Here is a 14,035-nt window from a genome sequence, read left to right as displayed (position 1 = left end):
CCACAAAGACTTCAAAGCCAGCATTCTATATATTGAACATTTACATGTAGATTACTCAAACCTTAATATACAGTTAGATGGATTGCAATTAATTGTGCACGCGTGAAGAGCTCGCGATTGGCTGAGAGTAACGCGCAGCGCGTACACTTTTCCCTTGTTAATACAGCAAAGATGGCGGTTAATGATGCGAATTGCAACCCATCTATAAACCTTGACTCTCCCCCACCCTCGAAAAAAGGAGGACAGCAGCCTCTGAATTAAGTTTGTTTTCAGGTTTAAATGATTTTCAACGACAACCCCCCCCCCCCAACCAAAAAAAAAAAAAGAGAGGGAAGGAGGGAATCAGTGGCCCGTTGAGAAGCATGCCTGTACTTAGTCGTAAAAACCGCCAATAACAGGATTCATCTCCTTCGTAGTCATTCCCCAGTGTCTGGAAGCGGTTGACCACCACCTCAATAGTGTGCTGGTCCTGTATGGATTGGCTAACTTTCCCCTTTTATTTTCCTCACTTCCTCCTTTCAAACCGTACCTTCATCTTCTTCGTAAACATTCCCCGGTGTCTGGAAACGGTTGACCACCTCAACAGTGTACTGGTCATGTATAGTACGGCTAACTCTCCCCTTTGCTTCATTCCTCACGTCCTCTTTTCCAACCGTACCTTCATCTCCTTCGTAATCATGCCCCAGTGTCTGGAAGGGGTTGACCACCACCTTGCCTCCACAGTGTACTTGTCCTGTATTGTTGGGCTAACTCTCCCCTTTGCTTCATTCCTCACCGTACCTTCATCTCCTTCGTAGTCATTCCCCAGTGTCTGGAAGCGGTTGACCACCACCTCAATAGTGTACTGGTCCTGTGTGGATGGGCTAACTTTCCCCTTTTCTTTTCCTCACATCCTCCTTTCCAATCGTACCTTCATCTCCTTCGTAATCATTCTCCATTGCTGGAAGCGGTTGACCACCACCTCCACAGTGTACTGGTCATGTATGGTACGGCTAACACTCCCCTTTGCTTCATTCCTCACGTCTTCTTTTCCAACCGTACCTTCATCTCCTTCGTAATCATGCACCAGTGTCTGGAAGCGGTTGACCACCACCTTGCCTCCACAGTGTACTTGTCCTGTATTGTTGGGCTTACTCTCCCCTTAGCTTCATTCCTCACGTCCTCTTTTCTAACCGTACCTTCATCTCCTTCGTAGTCATTCCCCAGTGTCTGGAATCGGTTGACCACCACCCCCCACAGTTTACTGGTCCTGTAGCTCAGGTTGGGAAGTAAAGCACCTTTAGTCAATCTTGTCTTTGGAGCTGGTTGAAAGTCAATAGCATCACCAACTTCTTTCCTTCAAGAAGGGGGCGCAGTGGACATGACACTGTAGTCAGACTTATCCCTATCGGATAGGTTTAAGGACCTGTCGTCATACTGCCTCATAGGGCCAGGATCTCGGTCAGTTGCTGTTCTCCGTCAGACTTTTGCCGCTGAAAGCTGTAAAGGAATAATATATATTCATTCGCCTCAATATGCTTTTCATTGCCAAAACTAGTCATGAGGCGCCGCTTACCCCACCGTAATTTTCTTCACCATGCTATGACAAATAAATGTATGATAAATAGATCCATGTTCCCCAATCTCTATTCATCTCACCGGAAGCATCACGGTACACACATGGCTCTTACTAGGGTTAAAAATGATTTACTGGTGAGGATAAATTTCGAGTGCAGCGTTCGATTCTGTTGATCAATTGACACGTCTTCAGTCTAAATGTGGAGTCACTGACAAGGCCCTTGATTGGTTTTCGTCATATTTGTCAGATATAAGTCAACGTGTAACCATTCAAGGTACCTTATCAACTGTGGTGTTCCTCAGGGATTCTGCTTAGGACCATTTTTATTTATTGTCTATGCCTCTAAATTGTTTGACATCGTAGAGCATGATCTGCCTGATATCCATTGCTATGCCGATGACACTCAGCTGTATCTGTCTTTTAGACCCGACGACGACAAATCTTGTAAAGCTGCTGTGACTATAATCACAGATTTCATTAGGGACATCAGGTAAAATTAAGGTTTAAGGGTTGCAATCATTTATCCGGGGTTTTCAATTTTAGATGAGGCTAAAAACCAACCTACTCAAACTTGAAGTGTAAAAAGGGTTGAGTTTTCAGTCAATGTAGTCGGTTCAATTTCATCAAGCACCCTAGGGACTATATATATTGTTTCGAGTATATTATTCAACTATTTGCACCGCTGTATCGAGTATATTATTCAACTATTTGCACCGCTGTGGGCGTTGAGGGCGACTGACTCTTTGTCAGTCGCGATTCTGGTGTCCACCGGATGGACGTTTTGGGCGGAAGGTCCCAAAGTTTTAAAATGATTTATTCCTCGTGCCCGAATTACCATTGGGAAATCTGGAGTGGACGGCAATGGTGAAACCACTGGGTGGGTGTCGATGGCTTAGGACCAAGGTAGTATCTATAGTATATGCTTTCGGGAAGGAAAGGTAATTTTTCTTATTTTCGACCATTTAGACCCATGTGAGGGAACATGTGTTTCACTTGCCGGGCACAATGGCGGCCGGTCCTTTTGCGCTTGGGTGCATTTGTATGGGACATAATGGCACCCTTTGTAAAATCGTTGAGAGGTTAACAATGGCACGTTTCTTGGTGGTATCAAGGGTCCATGGTGGTCGGTGGATTGCTTGCGGGCCCATGGGTGTCGCATGAGTGGGTACATGAGTGTAAGTGCAAGATAAAAGATTGAATTTATCGGGGTAGAGAGGACCATCGAGGATGGTGGTGTGTTGAGATAACTTTATGAACCATTGAGGGTCGTGCTAGTTAGTTAAAAAATTCCGTGCTTGGCGCCAGGTTTTGTTCTTTGCCGTAGCTTGTTGGGGTTAAACTGCAGAGCTTTTGAGATCCGAAATATTCGGCGCTTCGGATCGGTACCCTAGATAATGGTCCGGAGTTCAGTGCTCCAATGGGGAGAGCCCCCCTTTTATTTGGTTAGCTTTGCATCCATGTTTTAGATAAACCCGGAAAAATTTGTAATTTAAATGGGAGTGTCTATCCTTGGTGAGCCTTGCATAAGGCATGGGTAGTGCCCCATAGTAATGAACATGGTAAGTGGGTGTTTTAAATTGGTAGTGCCCATTTTGTTTAGCTTTACATCGGGGAGTGCCCCAAGTAATGAACCCGAAACAATGGCCGTTTTAAAAGGGGGGTGCCCATCTTTGGTTAGCTTTCCTTCGGGGAGTGCACCAAGTATAATTAACCCGGAAAAATCGGGTGTAAATATGGGGAGTGCCCATTTTTGTTTGCTTTATGCATGTATCGGGAAGTGCCCCAAGTATAAACCCAGAAAATGGGTGTTTTAAACGGGGAGTGCCCATCGTTGGTTAGCTTTACATCGGGGAGTGCCCCAAAGTTACGAACCCGAAAGAAAATAAAAAATGGGTAGGGCCCATCTCTGGTTAGCTTTAGATCCGGAAATACCCCGAGTATGAACCCAAAATGTGTGTGTTTTAAATGGGGAGTGACCATCTTTGGTTTAGCTTTCCTTCGGGGAACGCCCCAAGTAATGAACCCGAAAAATCGGGTGTTTTAAATGGGGAGTGTAGTGTTCACGTGATCACACTCGGTTATGCAAGTGAGTTGACCTCGTGTAAGGTCACACGGAGTCAGAATGGAAAACTGAGGAACAGAGAATAAAGCACATGTTGATGCAAAGAATGAATTCGTATATTATTGCTTTTAATAGTGTTGATTTAATTTGTTAGTCTATTAAGACATTACAGGAGTGCCTATATTTGTTTAGTTTTATGTTCGGAAATGCCCCAAGTATGAACCCGGAAAATGGGTGTTTGAAATGGGGAGTGCCCATCTTCTTCGGGGAGTGCCCCAAGTATTGAACCCTGAAAATTGTGTTTTAAATGGGGAGTGCCCATCTTTGGTTAGCTTTCCTTTTGAGAGTGCCCCAAGGATTGAACCCGGAAAATTGGGTGTTTAAGATGGGAAGTGCCCATCCTTGGTTTTCCTTCGGGGAGTGCCCCAAGTATGAACACGGAAAATGGGTGTTTGAAACGGGGAGTGCCCATCTTCTTCGGGGAGTGCCCCAAGTTTTGAACCCGGAAAATCGTGCGTTTTAAATGGGGAGTGTCCATCTTCGATATGTTAATTTTTGGTTTTTACCCATATACACCGATGTGTGTAGCACTGTATACTCAGTACTTTCCCCGAGTCCTGTGAAAAAAAAAAAAAAAAAAAAAAAAAAAAATCACAGGCATTTTTACTCGGGTGGGATTCGAACCCACGACCCTTGCAATTCTAGAGCAATAAAAACAAAAAATTAATATTCTTTATCCCGATGCAAATTTAACATATTTGATATGCTTTCCTTCTGGGAGTGCCCCAAGGATTGAACCCGACAAATCGGTGTTTTAAATGGGGAGTTCCCATCTTTGGTTAGCTCCTTCGGGGAGTGCCCCAAGTATTGAACCCGAAAAATCGGGTGTTTTTAATTGGGAGTGTCCATCTTTGTTTAGCTTTCTTTCGGGGAGTGCCCCAGTAATGAACCCAGAAAAATTTGTGTTTTAATTGGGGACGGAATAGCCCATCTTCTTGTTTTGCTTTTCATCGGGGAGAGCCCTAAGTAATAAACCCGGAAAAAAAAAAAAAAAAAAAAAAAAAAAAAAACGGGTGTTTGAAATGGGGAGTGACCATCTTTGGTTTTTCATCGGGGAGTGATCCCATTAATAATACTATAAAAAAAAAAAAAAAAAAAAAAAAAAAAAAAACCTTTGGATGGCGATTGCCCCACTTGGGTAGGCCTTGCGTAATGAGGGATTGCCCTGAGTAATGAGCCCTGAAAATGGCTGTTTCTAAACGGGGAGTGCCCCTCTCTTTTGGTCTTGGCCGGCACTGGGGCGTCCCCCTTGCTTGGGCCTTGGAAGTTAGGGAAAAACGGGGAGTGCCCCCTTAGGTTTACGCGTATTTTGGTTTAATCGGCCAATGGACGCTGGAAAATCTCTACAGGCAAAATGAGGTCTAGTATTTGGAGAGTGCCTACATCCAGAGATCATGATTTGAAGCTTTTAGACGTACAAAATAAGTTTATATACTTGTGTAGAGCCAGTAGGGGAGATGACCTTAGCTTTTATCCACACCGGGTCTTCGTCAGATGTATAAGCAAACACAAGCAACATAGCAGAAGGAGGACAAAGAACTATGGGAAGGCTCCGAAAAAGCGGAAATTATACCCATTCAAAGTTGTTATCTACAGACATGGGGTGGCTACGATCCCTTAAGAGTAACGCAGTGAGGACAGAATGATGGTCAATGGAAGGGTGGATTACCGGCCAAAAAGGCTAGCTAGTAGGGGAGTAGGACTTTCGTATCTTATAAAGTTAGAAATAATAGGAAAGGCAACGGGGAATGCCACACTTCCGGTTTTGGCGGGCAGCAGGGGAAGGCCCTAGGAAATGGACTTGGAGGTGTGCACTCTGAAAGTTTGGTGCCTCTGTTGGTTTGGCCTTTGGCCTTAGTTAGCCTTGGTAAGAGGGCGGTATTTATAGGTACGGCTCAGGGGGAGTACCCCCTCAGTTACCCCTTAGTATGAATGGCGTTGCGTTTATGCATTGAGTATGGTCTGAGAGAGTTCTAAATGGGGAGTGCCTTTATAGCGGTTTTGGCACCATAATATACGAAACTGGCCCTGTTAATGGGGTTCCTATAAGACTAGAGCTCAATAAAAGAAGCTTCTTAAAGGAGGTTTGGCAGATTGTTTGCACTGGTATCACGTTTGTTCAATACAGGCAAAGTCGGCATTGAAAGTCCATAAGCCTGGCAGGCTTCAGTTGCTCAAGGCTTCCCGAGACCGGTTACGATCGTAACGTAGCTTATGTCATGGCTCTACGATCGTAACGTTGCTTATGTTATGGCTCTACGATCGTAACGTAGCTTATGTTATGGCTCTCCTTCGTAAGTACGTCTCCGAGTTCGCTCCTCTATCACCCGAGGACACCAAAGAGAAGCAGTTGTATGTGCCGAGAGACACGGATGTCTGTTTCCGTTGCCGAAAAAGGGGTAAATTTTTATCGAGACTGCAAGGAAATACTCTAAGTTTTCTTGAGCCGGTTTGGCATGGTGGACTTTTAGTCAACGTACATCGGGGGAAGGGAGCCTCGGGATGATATTTGGGCTTTCTATGTGCATGTTCTTAAGTGGGGAATTATTAGATATTCAGGTTTGTTCGAGGAATGCCTCGCCCCCCCCCCCCACTTACTAAAAAAAAAAAAAAAAAAAAAAAGTAAAATTGCACGTAGACCACTGAGTCGCTTGTAGTGTTGTGGTTTAGTGTGTCAAATAAAACAATTTGAGCGGTTGGCAGTTGGCGCTAAGAATGGCATTTCTATGTGAAACGTATTCATTATTTATTGTCTGAGTTTTGTTTCCTTTTTATATATTTTATAGATCGGTCGTTGGCCGTTGGAAATGTTTTACAAGCTGTGCTTTGAACGGTTTCTCTCTTGATTAAACCTAGGAGTATAGGCGGTTCTTGAAGATATTGGGAACCCATGTGTGGGAGCGCTCATCTTGCTACCCCTTTGACCATGTTGCAGCTCAGGCTGCAAGGCGGCGCAGAGGTTCGTGTTTCTGGGTAGATATATCATGAGTTGTTGCAGGGCCCCCCGATGGATCAGAGCCAAGTCCTGCTAAAGTTCTTTCAGGTGTTTGCCGGCCTAATTTTCAAGCCCTGCGGTTTCGAGACCCAGATTTATTTTGTAGCTGGAAGGTCTGCACGATCATCCCCAGGCGTGGAATGACATATTGACTGAGCGCCCTCACGCCGGCCAGCAGATAGGGCGATGGTTGCGTCAGGGCGTAGACCTGTTTGAGTTTTCCCAACCCTTTAGAGGGAAATACCGGGGTAGAACCTTTGACTAGGCTATCCTTCCACCCAGGTACTTTTCTAACGCCCCTATTTGCAAGGAATTCACCCCTTTCATTAATGAGACAATTTCGAAGCGCCTTGTAGAAGGGTCAGTGGAGCTTTTGGGGCGGTAAAAAGCACGAAATCGCCGAGGTGTGTCAATGCGCTCACCATCGAACCACCCCAAAACAGACTAGTTTTGTCGATGAAGGGACCGAACATCTGGTGTAAGGATACACCTTTCAAATTAGTTCCATTGGGGGATACTGTGGAATCGATTAGTCGAGGTGGAAAGTTCTCGGGAATCGACGACGCTCAGGGATACAAACAAATCCTTCTAAATGAGAGGTCTAGGACCTTCTGTGGCTTCGAGTGGGCGGGATTCTATTTTGTTGACACTACTCTCCCGTTCGGTTTCAAAAACAGTGCCTACATATATTCCTCACTTGGGTTTTATCTCTCAACCTGGTTAAAAAACAGGGGCATTCACACAGAAGTTTGGATCGTCGAACGGTTCATTGGAGAGTGTGCTGGAGAGGGGAAGTCTTGTTCCTAAAGGCAGAATGTTTGTTTTTGTTTGTTTGCAGGGCTCGATAAGCGACTCGAGTCAAAAGGCTGCTAGAGCGTTGTATGTAGTCTGTTACATGCAGTCACTTGGATACTTCATCAACCTGAAGAAGAGCCAATTGCAGCCGGTTTCATGGATGATGCATTTGGGTCTAGGTTTTTTTTTTTTTTTTTTTTTTTTTTTTTTTTTTCTTCAGACTCCCTATCTTTCTGGATCACGGATAAGAAGAAGTGCTCATTCGCCCATGTTAGGGAGGACATGTTGAAAGCAGGTTCGGTGCTTCTGAAAAAGATGCAGCACTTTGTCGGAAAATGCCAAGCTTCATTTTAGTTTTCATTGCTACTTCCCTTTTGTCCGGGAGTGTTGCTCTTTTATGGTCGAGTTGGATGAGGTCACACCTGTTCATTTAATTCAACCGGTGCGCGATGAAGTGCTCTTTTGGCGTTTTGCCGACTCATTTTCAGAGCCTATCCCATGGAGGAAAGAGCGGCACCAGCGACAGTAAGGTTGGCGTCGGATGCCTCAGATCATAAAAGGGGTGGGTATTTGTCGCTTCCCGGTCAAACGCCATCACCTTCGGCGTTTATTGGTCATCTAATGTGCAATTTATAACAGAAATCTGTTACAAAGAGGCACTGGCTTTGTATTTTGTTTTGCTGTCAGAAATATATACACTCTTGGACAGAAGAGTCGATGTGCAGGTAGATTCACAAAGTCTCTCCTTGAAGCTAATTTCGGCCTAAAGTTGGAGTGGGTCCCAAGTGGGGAGAACCAGGCAGATTTTCCATACAGGGAGCTTTCTAGAGCGGGCGCTCGTCTTACAGCGTCGATGTGGCACTTCCTGCAAAGGGAGCCCGGTGGAAGTTCGGGGTTTTCTTGGGGTCTCACGACACTGCTCTCCAATGTTCCGAAAAGAAGATTCCCAGTTCCAGGCTCGTCAGGGGTAAACGTGTTTGCACAGTCATGCCCTCAGGGTGAGCAGCTGTATGTTTTCCCTCCCTTTGTGCTCATTCCAGCTCTGATCAAGCTTTTCATCGAATGGGGAGTGTGTCGGTGACAATAGTAGTGCCGAAGCACCACCATCCAAGGTCCTGTTGGCCGCGTTTAGTGTATTGTGCGACACGGTCTTTGCGCCTAGAGCGGAACTCGGTCAGACGGGCGTCCTGGTATTTCCGTCAAGGCGAGGATATGGAAAAACTCAGAGGGCCTTCGATTCGAGCTTTGGGCATGCGAGTGTCGTTTTCCTGCGGATGGTCGGATTTCGAGGGAGGTTCGTTTGCTGCTCAACACCCAGTGCTTCTAGTATCTGATTTGATGTTCAAGGGTATGAGGGGATTTGGTTGGCCAGCGTCGCTGGTTGCCAGGTTGAGGGTAAATGGCGGAGCAAGATTGGGAGTCTTGTGCAGCGTTTTGGCAGAGCCCTGTCGAGCAAAGAAGCCGGAGTTGGCGGTTCTAGACAGAGGTGTAAACGACATCAGCAAGGCTGGCGGTGCATGAGTAGAGGAGTTGCTGAGAGTTCTTGCCTCAGCGGGTAAACGTTTGTAAACCAAGTGTCAGGGGATAAAGTTTGTATTTTCTCTCCAATGATTGTATAACTCAGTCAGACCTAGTAGGTCAGGTTCATTTAACGGTTTGTGGGAGTATGAAATCACAGAGACGACTGCAAAGATGACTCAGGTCAGTTTTGGTCTTGCGTACCGGAGTGCACGTGGATTTAGATATTTAGCTCAGGTTCCTTTTACCCCAAACAGGTTTTGGTAACCGTACTGTTTTCTTTCCTTTCCTTGTCTCTCAAGCTCGACCGGGTCAAGGAGAGTCTTAAAGTGTTGGACGATCGTTTTGACAAGTTTGACATTCAATACGCAGAAAAGGAGTTTGATAAGCAGTTTGTCGACCTTTCTTTGGAGCAATCATAGCTCAGGCTATTTCACTGACGGCGAGGGCTCGATTCAGCGACCCTAGAGGGTGTGGCTAAGTTTTTAGCGGATCGAGACTCAAAGGGTCGAACACAGGTTCATGCCTTGTGGAAATTTTGGAAAAAGTGGACCTTTTGGCTGTGGGTGTGAGCGACATCTTTCAGCCGGAACAGTCGATTCATACATTGGTCAGCTCAGGGCCTATTTCAACACAGGTGGAAAGACACTTCCTTGGCGGCAGAATTCACAATGGGGCAACCCTTGTATTTCCTTTCGAGTGCGGAAATATTTAAAGGCAACGAGGCTTGAGCAAGCCCGGGTGACGCCCAGACAAGCAGTCCCCATTTTCTCGGACAGTATCAGGTGGCTCGCAAACGAAATCAGGAAGTGAATAACAAAGCTTCAGGAGACCGACCATGTACACTTCGTGGGGCAGTTCATTTTGTACAAGGACTTGGCTTTCTTCTTGTGCCTATGGTTGGCAGGAGGTAGGTCGGAAGACCTAGGGTGAACGAAGACCAGTGAAATCACTAAGATTTATGGCAGAGATCTTCTTCTCAGCCACACTATTGGCGAAAACTGTGCGGCAAGGTGGCTCATCTCTCGTTGTAATCCCCAATTAGATAGTGAAATGGACCCGGCAGGGGCTTTGGAAGGCGTGGTCAGGTTTGCACGGGATACGGACATCTACACCGGATCACAGGTCGTTGACTAACAAGCCGTTCACTGGAAACGGCCCCACGAATCGCCTCAAACTATACTTCTCAGCTTCGTCAGATCCGGGTGACCGCGTCTTAAGACCCTACGGTGGAAGGGCGGGAGTAGCAGCCACTCTGCGGTTGCAGGGAGCCACGGACCAGGAAGTGACGGATCACTGCGGATGGGTGACACAGTGAGCGTACAGACACCACACTTGGATAGATGGATAGAGTAACCAGGCGCCGCACCACGGTTCTTTTAATAAGGAAGGCCATTGAGGATGAAGGAAAGGAGCGGCAATCGCCAGCAGACCAGGCTGGGGAGTTCTATCAGCCCTAAACTCCGGCTTCAAGGCTGAGAAGGCTTTTAAATCTCCAGCAGGGCAAGCAGCGACGGTGTGAGAGTTGGATGAGAGATGGGGGGAAAGTGGGGGACAGTGGCGTGCGGATCCTGGGTGCGGGTGAGGAACCTTTTCTACCCAGTCCTCAATCCATGTAGAGACCGGAGCCCAGGACGAACACAGCGGTGCAAATAATTTACTATTTGCACCGCTGTGGGCGTTGAGGGCGACTGACTCTTTGTCAGTCGCGATTCTGGCTGGGCTAAGGTGAGGGCGTCAATAGCGGTGGGACTGTCCGGCGGACCCCCTTTTTGTATTTGGGTTTTGGGTTTTGGGGAATTCTTTTTACCCCACCCACCCTACCCCTTTTCGCTCCCGGTTCTGGTTTCTACGTTTAGAACCTTTTCTACCCAGTCCTCAATCCATGTAGAGACCGGAGCCCAGGACGAACACAGCGGTGCAAATAATTTACTGTCTTTGTTTGCCGTGGGGAGTTTATTCAGTTACATGCAGTCCAACGATAATTGGATCACATTGGATTCAACCACGTGCTTTCTGTGCTGACTGCGCATGATAAATGCGATCTTGCTTCATTCAAGTCATGTTCTACCAATGCATTGTGAGCCATCGATCACGCGCATTTAGTGATTCTGAAATTTTTAAAGGACCTGGGCCCAATATCATGGCTCTGCTTACCGTAAGCACAGAATCGGCGCTTACGGAAGCAGGGAATGCTGTGCTTACGGCAAGCGTATTTCACGGGTAAGCAGCGAGTTTTGACTTCTGCGCGTGCGTACTCCACGTTACTAGCGATCTATGCTTACAAGGCTAGCGCAGAAATTCGGCGCTTGTAAGTAAGCTGGGCATCGGTGATCGTAAGCGCAGAATTCGGAGGTAAGCAGAGCAGTGTGAGAAACAGCTCCCTCTGAAGTAACGTAGTTTTTGACAAAGAGGTGAATTCTCACTCAAAGAAAGACTTCTGGCTTGACGCCTTCCTCAGTCATCCTAAAACACATAACTTTTGTGTAACAAGGTTGTTTATTAGTTCATTTTTTTACTGCAACTTCGACGAAAATTTTTTCGCAGATCCTGGTTTTGGATGCATATGTTGGGATACACCAAGTGAGAGTACTGGTCTTTGTGACAGTTACAAAAACTGTCCAGTTTCTCTAGGTATGAATGTCCACGTTTAGTTCAAAATAAAGCGGCGATAATCTCAAGCTTTAAAAATCAACTGAATAACCTGCTACTGTATTACAATCATCGCCAGATCGTCATCGGTACATACAAATTGTCACTGAGATTTTTGTTCCATTATTTATTTTGAGCTGCCCTGAAAGGTGTGTTAAAATTTAAATTTTATTTTATATAAGTTTCACGTTGGGTTTAAATTGTTCATGTGTTTTTGTGGGTTTTTTCATATTAAGCTTTATGTTATTTGACATCTGATGACGTCATCACGACGTCATTGATCAAGTAGCGCATTTGTGTAAATGTTCATGTATATGCCAAGTTTAGAAGTTCAATTCAGTTTCAATCTTGAGTTATGCTGAGGAGCAGAGTTTCAAGACTTCACAAGATTGTATCTTTCGTAAGTTGCTAAAAAGTCAAACTTAGTATTACTGAGCTTGCTTTAAACCATAAGACACTTTCGGTCAACAGTGTTGCCCAAAGGCCCAAACTTCGTGTATCACAACTTATATATAAAATAACAAACCTGTGAAAATTTAGGCTCAATGGGTCATCGGAGTCGGGATAACGGAAAATAACGGGAAAACCCACGCTTGTTTCCGCACGTTTCGCCGCCTCATGACATGTGTTTAAAATAAATCCGTAATTCTCGATATCGAGAATTGTTGTAATGTTTTCTCTAAAAGTAACGCGTTTCATGGAGTAATATTTCATGAGAAGTTTTCACCATTACATCTGTAAACCCTGTTGTAAATCTGTGAACTTTTTTCTTTTTTTCTTTGCCGAACGTGTCCAATGCCTTGTAAAAAACTCCTTCCCTCGAAACATTTGATAAGCTGTTAAATGAAGATGAAAGTTGGGTTGCAGTCTTCGAAACTACCGATATACCAGTGAGTGGTAGCAATAATTAAAGCCAATTACGCAGGAGTCTACCGAAGCCAGGTTAAAAAGCAGGCAGTTGGTTACATCATGCATTGATTAAGGTGTTTGCGATTGTCAAACATGTGGAGATTTCCGATAACACTAAAGGAAACCTAGGGCCAAGTCAAAGTTTGTTCTTAATCTTGTTCATGGTTGCATGAGTGATATTTAAGTTTATATCGAGCAATGTAGTATCCCTGTTTAAAAAAAATAGATGAAAAATCTGCTTTGAAGAGATTGAGAGTCAACCAAAGAGCCTGGTCAGGCCTTTATACAGATTCCTCCCCTTGATATGGTATGTACAGGTAGCCTGACCACTTACTTGGTGCGAATAGTCTCGAATGATAAATTTTGAGTTTCGTTTTGAGCTTGTGGTACCATGAGGTGCTCACTAACTTCAAGATTTGAGCCGGTTTACTTTCTGGCAGAGCAAATCTCAGTCTTTTATACACAATTCCCAGCGGAAAACGTTTATCAAATTTATTTGAATTTAACATCCAAACTGTGGAATTTCTTTTTTCAAAGAGAGTATAATGTGAGATTTATTATGTTAAAAGATACAAATACAAAGAATCGCACTTTAATTGATTGATTAAACTCTTTGTAATTCGCCGCGTACTGAAGTAAACAACTGTGTTAGGTTTATAATCTCATATTATCTATACTGTGTATTAAATTTGTGTATTTAACGATATGATGATTATTAAATTCTGGAAAAAGTAATTATGATAGACAGGGTGAAATTGGAGACAAACTCGAATGGAAGGCCCACTCTGCTTTTACATATGAAAGTTAATTATTCAGGATACCGGTAAAGTTTACTTTAAAGATCCCTTAAAATAGTTTGAAGAAGTCCGCTCCGTGTCGTTCTCCGTATAGTTTATTTAAACCCAAGTATTCAACTTTAGAAAACAAAAAGAGAAATTGTTGTTTCGTTGTGTGTGTGTTTTTTTTTTTTTGTTTTTTTTTTTGGTACAGTGTTGTTAATAAACTAAAGGCAGTACGATTGGATAATTGGAACATACGCCACAGATTAGCGGGCGTTGCGCACATCTTTCTGGATGCGTCTAAGGCCCGTTTTCGTGATATGGGACTTGTTTACTTTTATGGTTAATCATGTTGGTTCAACAAAAGGTCTACTATTTTGCTAGGAAGCAGCTATGGGAACGAGGTTGTGTGTTACCACTTCCACTTCCGTGCATTTTTGGTGTGTGTCATCTCGTCATACGATCTCTCGGTTAACGATCCCTTCTATGCTAACGTATAACCATTTGGCGTGACTGTATGCATTATGGTGATATTGTCATTTCCTGTTTGTAATTCAACGTGTTTCATGGTTTAAAAGAAACAAAAGTCAGTGCACTATAGGGTCATTCCTTATAATAATGATTGAAATCTGTTTTCTGATTTGCAGAAGTTGAAGTCGATTTACCAGTTTGAATCTAAGGACACGTTTTCAAGACAGACTCCGACT

This window comes from Asterias rubens, chromosome 2 (genome assembly GCF_902459465.1).
Source record: "Asterias rubens chromosome 2, eAstRub1.3, whole genome shotgun sequence".
NCBI lineage: Eukaryota > Metazoa > Echinodermata > Asteroidea > Forcipulatida > Asteriidae > Asterias > Asterias rubens.
The sequence above is the reverse complement of the archived record's forward strand: the minus strand, read 5'-3'. Positions refer to the sequence as shown.